This window comes from Haemorhous mexicanus, chromosome 11, assembly GCF_027477595.1.
Source record: "Haemorhous mexicanus isolate bHaeMex1 chromosome 11, bHaeMex1.pri, whole genome shotgun sequence".
NCBI lineage: Eukaryota > Metazoa > Chordata > Aves > Passeriformes > Fringillidae > Haemorhous > Haemorhous mexicanus.
This window is the reverse complement of record NC_082351.1, coordinates 23,275,189-23,285,804: the sequence shown is the minus strand read 5'-3', so window position 1 is coordinate 23,285,804 and position 10,616 is coordinate 23,275,189. Positions and strand designations below refer to the sequence as shown.

Here is a 10,616-nt window from a genome sequence, read left to right as displayed (position 1 = left end):
AGTTTTCTTACCTGGCCACATAAAACCCCACAGAGTTCACATTTATCTGTGCTTCCTATGAGATATTTGCTTTACTGCCTTGCCCGCCTTTCCTGCTCCAGCTGCAGCATTCCATGGATTAATTACAGCTGAAATTTTTGTTTGTAACTGACTTTTCCAAAGCCCCACAGAAATTCCCCCTGCACAACAGAAAGATTCTGGGGTTCACTGGGTTGTTCTGCATTGCAGGAATGGAAATTCAAAGGTTCAGGACAATCCTGCACACCTCCTTTGGAGCTGCTGGGGGGTTCACCTGGAGCTCTGACAGGTATTTCCACAGAAATGCTGTGGTGGGAACTGAGCCTCAATTCCCAGGTGGTCCTGGCTCATCTGCAGCACTCCCAGAGATCTCTCAATTGACACCTTGAAAAATGATGATGATCTGCTACAGCCTGCCTTAATTAATTGAAGTGTGCAGCCCCCTCCTCCCCCCTGAACACCTGATGTGCAGAGTCAGTAACTGGGTAATTACAGTGGGAGAGCAGGGACACCGAGGCAGAGGGCAGGAAAACACAAGAGAGAGATTTTTGTTTCAAAATTCCCTCATCCATAGCAGAGAGCCCTGGGTAGATGGAACACCCAAACCCCATTTTTGCTGTGTCCAGCAAACAAGGTTTAAATAGAATTTTTCTATACAAGAGAGCAATATTCTGCAGGGTCACTTCAGTGGCTCCCCAGTGCCAGAGGGCAGGGCTGGGTGGGACATTGCAATTAGGAATTGTTCCCTGGGAGGGTGGGGAGGGGCTGGGATGGAATTCCCAGAGCAGCTGTGGTGCCCCTGGGTCCCTGGCAGTGCCCAGGGCCAGGCTGGACACTGGGGCTGGAGCACCTGGGACAGTGGGAGGTGTCCCTGCCACGGCAGGGGTGGCACTGGGTGGGCTCTGAGGTCCCCAACCCATTCCATGGTTCTGTGACAGCAGGGCTCTCTGTGGAGCTCCAGTGATATTTTCCCTCTTCTCCCCAGACAGGCTGAACTGGGATTGCAAATCATGCTGAGAAACCCCAAATTCTGGGGCTATCCCAGCAGATCCCTCATCACTGCCAGGGATCCAGGACTTTGTGTCCCCCTGAAGCCTTCCTGACAGTCCCAATTCCCCTCCCAGGATGCAAAGGCTTGGGATGGCACCCAGAACAGCCTGGAGACACGGAGGGCACCCACCCTGCTCTCCCTGAGGCTCCGAGCCTGCAGCCAGGCTGTGCAGGACAGGTGAGGCTGTGCAGGCACAGGTGAGGCTGTCCATGGTGCTGTGCAGGACAGGTGAGGCTGTGCAGGACAGGTGAGGCTGTCCATGGTGCTGTGCAGGCCAGGGTGAGGCTGTTCAGACCCAGGTAAGGCTGTTCAGGCCCAGGTGAGGCTGTGCAGGCCCAGGTGAGGCTGTTCAGGCACAGGTGAGGCTGTCCATGGTGCTGTTCAGGCCCAGGTGAGGCTGTGCAGGCCCAGGTGAGGCTGTGCAGGCCCAGGTGAGGCTGTCCATGGTGCTGTGCAGGCCCAGGTGAGGCTGTTCAGGCCCAGGTGAGGCTGTCCATGATGCTGTGCAGGCCCAGGTGAGGCTGTGCAGGCCCAGGTGAGGCTGTCCATGGTGCTGTGCAGGCCCAGGTGAGGCTGTGCAGGCCCAGGTGAGGCTGTTCAGGCCCAGGTGAGGCTGTGCAGGCCCAGGTGAGGCTGTTCAGGCCCAGGTGAGGCTGTGCAGGCCCAGGTGAGGCTGTCCATGGTGCTGTGCAGGCCCAGGTGAGGCTGTGCAGGCCCAGGTGAGGCTGTGCAGGAGCAGAGCTCCACACTCCCGCAGTGATTTATTAGGGCCAGCCCAAGCCCTTGGAGACAAAGGAGGTGACTGATTGCTGTGCCCAAAGCCCTCGGGCTCCCTTGGTCACCACAGCCCGTGCCGGGGAGTCGGGCACTGCTCGCAGCTGCTCTGGGCTCAAAGGCAGAGGAACAGATGATTCCTGGCCCAGGAGGTCCCATCCATCCCAAACCTGCTGCTGCAGGAGCAGTCACTGCTGGCTCAGGCTCCAGCAGCTCTCGTGGCTCTCCCTGTGCTTGTAGAACACGAATTACAGCAAAAAAAAAAAAATAAAATCAGCTTTAGAGCCAGGCTCGGTGCTGTGTACAGCTAATTTATCAGTGCTCCTAACACTCACATCACTCCTTGTGCTCTGCTCAGCTCTGGAACATCTTGATATGCCTGCAGTGAATATGAAATCCTGTCTTCTAGATAACCTGCATTTATTTAAATTCCTGTGTCTCTTTTGTCTGGCACCTTTCCCAAACAAACAGATAAAACACCAATGTGTCAGGGAATCAGATCCCAGCAGCAGGATGTGCTCAGGAAATGCCTGCTCTGTGGCTGCCCATCCCAGCAGCCTCCCAGTGCCAGCTGTGTGCATCCCTGCCAGGCTGACAGGAGCAGGCCAGCCCCTCCCAGGGGAGCAGAGCTGCCATCTGAAGGTGCAGCTCTGGCAGAAGCCTCGGGCTGCTGTCACTTGGCAGGGCTGGAGCAGAGGGAAGGGAGAGGCAATCACAGCACGAGAGCCTTTGCTACAGCAAGGGATCCTCTCCCCGCTCCAGGAGCTGCAGAGCTGAGCCTAAAGCCTGGCCTGAGTGAGCCTGAGAGCTGGCACAGCAACCTCCCTGCTCCTGCATGAGGGGGGCTGCCTTGGCCAGCTTAACCCCTGTGCTGCCCGTGGGCAGAGAGCTGGAGAATCCCAATCCAGCACAATCTCATCCCAAACCCATACCAAACTCAGCCCATCCCAATCCCAGCACAATCCCATCCTAAACCCATCCCATCCCCACCCCAATCCTGCCACAATCCTAGCACAATCCCAATCCCATCCATCCCAATTACATCTCCTTCCCATCCCATCCCCAATCCCATCCCAAACTCATCCCATCTCCATCCTGCCACAATCCTAGCACAATCCCAATCCCATCCCAAACTCATCCCAAACCCATCCCATCCCCACCCCAATCCCATCCCATCCATTCCAATTCCATCCCAATCCCATCTCCAATCCCATCCCAAACTCATCCCATCCCCATCCCACCACAATCCTAGCACAATCCCAATCCCATCTGTCCATCCCATCTCCATCCCATCCCCATCCCACCACAATCCTAGCACAATCCCAATCCCATCCCATCCCCAATCCCATTCCCATTCCCATCCCCATCCCAGGGAATGCTGCAGGGCAGCTGCAGGCAGCAGGGGCTGGGCTCTCCCCCAGCAGCCCCAGCCCTGCCCAGCCTCCCCAGGCTGGCCCCAAAACCAAGCCCTGATCCAGCCAGGGGTGTGAAGGTGCACTTCCCTGAGCTGGGCAGGCTCAGTGCCAGGCTGAGCTGGGTGCTGGGCAGGTGAGGGGTGAGCAGAGCCCAGCTCAGCCCATGTTTGTGTGGCAGAGGTTCAGCACAGCCCACCCTGCCCTGGCACAGCAGCACCCAGCTCTGCCCACCCCCTGGGCTCAGCCCATGTTTGTGTGGCAGAGGTTCAGCCCTGCCCTGGCACAGCAGCACCCAGCTCTGCTCACCCCCTGGGCTCAGCCCATGTTTGTGTGGCAGAGGTTCAGCCCACCCTGCCCTGGCACAGCAGCACCCAGCTCTGCCCACCCCCTGGGCTCAGCCTGTGTTTGTGTGCCAGAGGTTCAGCCCTGCCCTGCCCTGGCACAGCAGCACCCAGCTCTGCCCACCCCCTGGGCTCAGCCCATGTTTGTGTGCAGAGGTTCAGCCCACCCTGCCCTGGCACAGCAGCACCCAGCTCTGCCCACCCCCTGGGCTCAGCCTGTGTTTGTGTGCCAGAGGTTCAGCCCTGCCCTGCCCTGCCCTGGCACAGCAGCACCCAGCTCTGCCCACCCCCTGAGCTCAGCCTGTGTTTGTGTGCCAGAGGTTCAGCCCACCCTGCCCTGGCACAGCAGCACCCAGCTCTGCCCACCCCCTGGGCTCAGCCCGTGTTTGTGTGGCAGAGGTTCAGCCCAGCCCTGCCCTGCCCTGCCCTGGCACAGCAGCACCCAGCTCTGCTCACCCCCTGGGCTCAGCCCATGTTTGTGTGGCAGAGGTTCAGCCCACCCTGCCCTGGGCACCCCGGGGCCCCTTCCTGCCTGGCACTCTCCCCTCAGGATCACTGGACATGAGGAGCTTTTTTCCCTGTTTTGGAGAACATCCTTTGCTGCTTGATGAGCTGTGCTCATCACTCTAGAGGCCACAAACAGGGGAGGTGCTGAAATCTGCCAGGATGAAGGAAAGAGGTGCAGAACACAGGGAAATAAGAGCATGTTACATAAGATTAAAGATGAGCAGGGTCCTAAGAAGACAGAGAGGGCCTTTTTACCAAGTGGGGCTGAATTAACAACTAAAGCATGGGAGCACCACAAGGCCTCTGTCCTATTCAGACTAACCAGAATAAATAATATCCTGCTATGGTCATCTCTGAGATGCTGGAAACACATCCCAACACACCATTAACCTCCCATTTTGTCTTTCTCACCAGGGAATAGAATCCCAGACTGGCTTGGGTGGGAAGGACCTCAAAGCCCACCCAGTGCCATCCCTGCCATGGCAGGGACACCTCCCACTGTCCCAGGAGCTCCCAGCCCTGTCCAGCCTGGCCTTGGGCACTGCCAGGGATCCAGGGGCACCACAGCTGCTCTGGGCACCCTGTGCCAGGGCTGCCCACCCTCATGATAAAGATTTTTTCCTAATATCCCATCTAAACCTTCTCTCTGTCAGTCTGAAGCCATTCCCCCTTTGTCTTGTCAAAATTTTTCATCTCTCCAAAGAATTAAAAGAGAGATTTTGATTTTATGCCTGGTGGGCTAGAGGATGTTTAGGCGAGCAGAAGTTGACCAAAGGCGTTCTGAGCAACAGATGCAGAAAACAAAAGTGAAAGAGCATTTGGAATACACTGAACTTTCAGGAAAAGAGTCTGTGGCAGCTTTAAAATGTTACAGAACCACGTGGGAGCACCTGGATCAGCTGCTGGTGGGGTTTGGAACCTCCCCTCAGTGAAGGACTCAAGGGTGGCCCTGCTGTGGAGACTCCTGACGTGCTTTCCTGGTGGCTCATTCCTTTATTTCCAGTGTGAACCCCGTCCTGGGGATCTGGATGACAGGGCAGCAGCAAGTTCACTCTAATAATCTGATTTTCTGCAGCTGTTTTGTACCTGAGGCCCTGAGAAGGGCATTGTGTTGGACTAGGTCACCTTGAGCTGATCAATACTGCTCAGCTGCCAGGCTCCTGGGGAACACTGCACTTGGCTTTCTCAGGCCTTGCTCCCCCTGCCTGCGTGGGCTTTCACTCTCTGCTGCTTTTCAGGAGGACAAGAAGCTCAAAAAGGCAGGCAATGATTTATTTTCATGTTCAATTCAAGCACACCTGGTGCAAAGCCCAGCACACAAAGGGCAGCCTTGGCTCGGAGAGAAGAGCTGACACCAGACTCTGCACTGGTAGGAGCAGAGATTCTGCTACCTTGATTTGCATTTCTCACTTAAAGCTCTTGGTGTAATTTGGTTTTTCCTCCTTGTTAAGCTCCAGCCTGTTTGTTTCTGTTTCTGTTATTCCTGCTGGGCATTGAGCTGGGGGTGGACTCAGCTGCAGGTCCCAGAGTTCCTGCAGGGCTGCAGCAGAGCTGTGGGACAGTGCAGCACACCCTGCCCTGCCAGCTCTCCTCTGTTCTCCTGCCCTGCAGGAAATGCAACTCCCCAGGGCCCTGCTGAGCCCCCGTGTCCTCTGCTCTCCTCAGGGCAGTTTTGGTGCCCTGCACCCCTGCAGCTCCTGCCTGCTCCCTGTCCTGCACTGGCAGCAGCAGGGCTGGCCCCTGGCTCAGGGCTGGAACCAGTGCTGTCCAGGAAAACACAGCCAAACCATTTATAAAACATTACTTGGCAGATTGCTCTGCTCTGCTCTTCCCCTCTTCCCAGCAGGGGGATGAGTAACTTTTTTTTTTTCCTTGCAAAATGTGGTTTATAACAGAATCCCAGGATGGTTTGGGGAGGGAGAGACTTTGAGGCCCATCCAGCCCACCCCAGGCACCTCCCACTGCCATGCACCCCAAATCTCAGTCCAGAGCATCAGAAGGTGCAGGGAGGAGAATTCCCAGCCCTTCCCAAAGCCCTGGGGGCTGACCAGGGCAGGACTTGGCTGCACCCCACAGCTGATCCCTGTGGAGTCCAGCCAAGGCAGCAGCAGGGAGGCAGCTCCTGCTTTGGCTTTTATTCTGATTTTCGCTCACATCGGCAAGAATGATGTTTATTAATGGAACAAATGAAGTAACCCAGTGTTCCCAAGATGTTCAGGACACCCAGGAAAGTGGAGGCACCAGGAGAACTGCTCCCTCCAGCTGAGTCAGGCAGATCACACTCAGCAGGGAGGTGCAAGTTATGCAAGGAGCCTTTTGTAGAACTGGGGAATGTCCTGAGTGGGAAGGGACCCCAGGGATCAGAACCCAACAGCCCAGCAATCCCACCCTGCCCTGAGGCATTGTCCAAGCACTCCTGGGGCTCTGGCAGCTGTGGAGCTGTCACCACCCTCCTGTGCAATCAATGAGAGCTCACTGCCTGGGGGTGCCACTGTCCCTTTGCTTCTGGCCTGGTCTCACCGCCAGACCCCCAGGTACACTGAAATCCCACTTCCCTCCTGCTGCTTGCTGGAAGAGGTGTCAGGAGTGTTTTACTTGGAAACACTCAGAGAGCATCTTGGAAAAGCAGAGAACAGAAGGAAAGGGCTGCTCTTGCCAAGAGGTTTTCCTTTTCCATCCCACTGCAGTGACACCCCCGGCAGGGTCTAAACCCCAGAGTGGTTTGGGTTGGAAGGGAGGAGCAGGGTTTAAACCCCAGAGTGGTTTGGGTTCAAAGGGAGGAGCAGGGTTTAAACCCCAGAGTGGTTTGGGTTGGAAGGGAGCAGGGTTTAAACCCCAGAGTGGTTTGGGTTCAAAGGGAGCAGGGTCTAAAACCCCAGAGTGGTTTGGGCTCAAAGGGAGCAGGGTTTAAACCCCAGAGTGGTTTGGGTTCAAAGGGAGCAGGGTTTAAACCCCAGAGTGGTTTGGGTTCAAAGGGAGCAGGGTTTAAACCCCAGAGTGGTTTGGGTTCAAAGGGAGGAGCAGGGTTTAAACCCCAGACTGGTTTGGGTTCAAAGGGAGGAGCAGGGTTTAAACCCCAGAGTGGTTTGGGTTCAAAGGGAGCTGGGTCTAAACCCCAGAGTGGTTTGGGTTCAAATGGAGCAGGGTTTAAACCCCAGAGTGGTTTGGGTTCAAAGGGAGCTGGGTCTAAACCCCAGAGTGGTTTGGGTTCAAATGGAGCAGGGTTTAAACCCCAGAGTGGTTTGGGTTCAAAGGGAGGAGCAGGGTTTAAACCCCAGAGTGGTTTGGGTTCAAAGGGAGCAGGGTTTAAACCCCAGAATGGTTTGGGTTCTAAGGGAGCAGGGTTTAAACCCCAGAGTGGTTTGGGTTCAAAGGGAGGAGCAGAGTTTAGACCCCAGAGTGGTTTGGGTTCAAAGGGAAGAGCAGGGTTTAGACCCCAGAGTGGTTTGGGTTCAAAGGGAGGAGCAGGGTTTAAACCCCAGAGTGGTTTGGGTTCAAAGGGAGGAGCAGGGTTTAGACCCCAGAGTGGTTTGGGTTGGAAGGGAGGAGCAGAGTTTAGACCCCAGAGTGGTTTGGGTTCAAAGGGAGCAGGGTTTAGACCCCAGAGTGGTTTGGGTTCAAAGGGAGCAGGGTTTAAACCCCAGAAATGTTTGGGTTCAAAGGGAGCAGGGTCTAAACCCCAGAGTGGTTTGGGCTGGAAGAGCCCTTCAATCCCACCTCATTCCAACCCCACAAGCACATTCCCATCTCCCAGAGAGGACTGGAATGGAGAAGTTTCAATCCCTTCTCAAGCAAAACTCTGGCTGAGGTTGCTGCTGTCACATGAGAAGCAGCTTGAACTTTTTCTGCCTCTTAGGCAGAATAATCGGTGCCTTCAAATGGCAAAGGAAACAGAGCCAGGGGGAGAGGGGAAGGGAGGGATGTGGGAGCTGGGGGAACAGCAAGACAGCAATAATTACACACAGCCTGACAGGTGGAGGAGAAAATTCTACACTGCTCAAAAGGTAAAGAATTAAGAGATGATGGAAAGCGGGGAAAAGTGGTAATTTCTTGGAGCTGTTTAAAGAGTTTACCAAGCTCTTACTGGAACTCTGTGTGTCAGAAAGAGATGGAAAACAATCCAGGACAAGAGAGAAATCTAGAATATGCACAGATGTGGAACTCAGGAGAACTGGAGCAGATAAAAGGGAAAAATAAGAGTGTGAAGGGCACTTGAAACAATTTTAGATGTCAAAATTAGCTGGAAATCCTTGAGACTCCAAGGTAAAGGTCCCCACAGCTGGAGATACTCTGGCCCTCACCTGTCAGGGAGGCGGAAGGTACAAAAAATACCTGTGGGAACTTCAACCCAATAGTTCCACTTAAAAATCCAACAGGCACAAACCAATGTTGTTTGTGGGGAAAGGCTGATGTGAAAATGTCCTGAGCTGGCAGAACACAAAGCTGAAAAACCCTTTCCATTCCAAAATAGAAAGAAAGTTAAAATTCACACTTGATTCAGATGGAAGTGCCTTGAAATGCCCAGCAAATGGAACCTGTTGCTTGCAGGAAAAGCAGCAATAAAGAAGCAAAACCACTCACCTCAGTCTGGGCAGGGAGAGTTTCTGACGTGTTTTGCAGGACAGGAAAACAATTTCACTCAGATGCTCCTGAGGGAAAGCAGGAGGAAACTGGATATGCAATTTCTAAAAGCAAGACAAGAACACATGGTGCTGTTACCTCTGGCTGTGAGAGTCAGGAACGAGAGCAGGGCAGATTCAGGGGAGCAGCTCCCAGACTTGCTCCCACTTCTTGTGAGGGACATGGAGGGAGCTCCAGGCAGCCCCTCCTGCCATCCAAAGCTTTTGCTTCAACAGTGAAATGTCAAGGTCCAAAGGAAAGAACGTGAGATGGGGTCAATGAAAAACATCCACAGCGAGTGAGCAGGGAACCCCAGAAGGTTTGGGTTGGGAGGGACCCTAAATCCCACCCAGAGCCACCCCAGGGACACCTCCCACTGCCCCAGGCTGCTCCCAGCTGTCACAGACCCTTTCTGAAAAATCCTTTGCTAGGATCTTTTCTCCTGAGAGGCCTCAGAGGAAAAGAAAAACAATGATTATCTGCTGCTGTGGGATGCAGGAGGTGCAGCTTTGATTGGTCCGTGTGGGTTGTTTTTACTTGATGACCAATGACAGCCACCTGTGTCAAGGCTGTGGCCAGCCACAAGGTTTTATTTTCATTCCTTCTTCTTTCCTTGCTAGCTTTCTGATGAAATCCTTTCTCTTTCTTTGAGTATAGTTTTAATACGTCATTTTCTTTTAAAATAATATATATCCTAAAATAACCAATCAGCCTTCTGAAACGTGGAGTCAAGGTTCTCATCTCTTCCCTCGTGCTGGGACCCCCCTGTGAGCACCAGCACACCCAGCCCCAGTGCCCAGCCTGGCCTTGGGCACTGCCAGGGATCCAGGGGCACCACAGCTGCTCTGGTAACTTTATTTCCCCAGTATTTTATCTAACCCCTCCTTAGTCTGCATTTGTCCCAAGCTGCAGAGGCAGTGCTGAGGGCCCTGACTGCCAGGAGTGAAGTGAATTCCCACAAACATCCATCACAGAGATGGAGCTACCACTGGTATTTTGGGAAAGGGAACTGCTGAATGACTCAGGGGGGAGAGGGGCTATAAAAAGCCATCAAAAAGATTGTGAAAGGATCCCTGGATAGTTTAAAACAAATATTTTAACTCTGCTCTATTTTGAAAGTGTCTTAAAATAATGTGAGAGTGGATATTTTTATGGTGAAAGCAATGGCACATCCTGCTAATCCAAGCTATTTGTATGCAGACAGAATGCCAATTTGTGCATTATGGATTTGGGAATGTCCCTCCAGCTCTGGTTTATTTAACTCCTTCTGTGCTCCCCCAAGAAGACCCAGAACACTTCCACTGTGGGTTGCTCCCAGAGCTCCTCCTGCCCTTCAGCCTGGAGGGATACTCACCATCTCCCAGGGGGGATCCAGAGCATGACCAGCAGCTAGGAACTCCACATCTGCAAAGAACCACTGGGAAAAGCTCTAAATAAACCAGAAAAACTCTGGGAAAACTGGAATTTGGGCAAACACCAATGCAAGGCAATTGCTCAGCAGCTGCAAAAGGAGCAGAGGGGAGCTGGAATGGCAACAGCAAAGAATGGGACAGAATTTCCTCCCAGGGATGGTGTTCCCAGCACAGCAGCTCCTGCTTTCCTCTGTCCCCTGGGAGGAGCAGCCAGGAGATGGCTCCTTCCCCCTGAGCTCAGGGTTCCATGCAGGGAAGGTTTTATTACACTCCCATGGGCTTTCCCAGCTGTTTGAATTTCTGTTTGATATCAAATCTCCTCTTGACTTCCCAGCCCCTGCTCCTCTCTCCTGTTTCTCTCCTGTGTCCATGGAATCTGTGCCAGGCCTGCCACGCTCCAGATGAGAGACAGGAAAGTTCTGTGCTGCTCTCCAGATTTCTGAGGGAGGAGCAGCACTCCTGGCATTACAGGAGGGAT

The 10,616-nt window shown here is 53.8% G+C and overlaps 1 long non-coding RNA gene across 1 annotated transcript in view; it reads right to left on the bottom strand.

Moving 5' to 3' along the window:
* Positions 1 to 546: 546 nt before the first annotated feature.
* LOC132332472 (uncharacterized) overlaps positions 547 to 10,616 on the bottom strand; it is a 94,216-nt gene continuing 84,146 nt past the window's right edge. Inside the window, exons 26-27 of the long non-coding RNA XR_009487908.1 lie at positions 8,688 to 10,155; positions 547 to 2,071 (exon numbers count right to left, since the gene is read on the bottom strand). This is a non-coding gene — a long non-coding RNA (uncharacterized LOC132332472). The remainder of the gene's footprint in view (positions 2,072 to 8,687; positions 10,156 to 10,616) is intronic.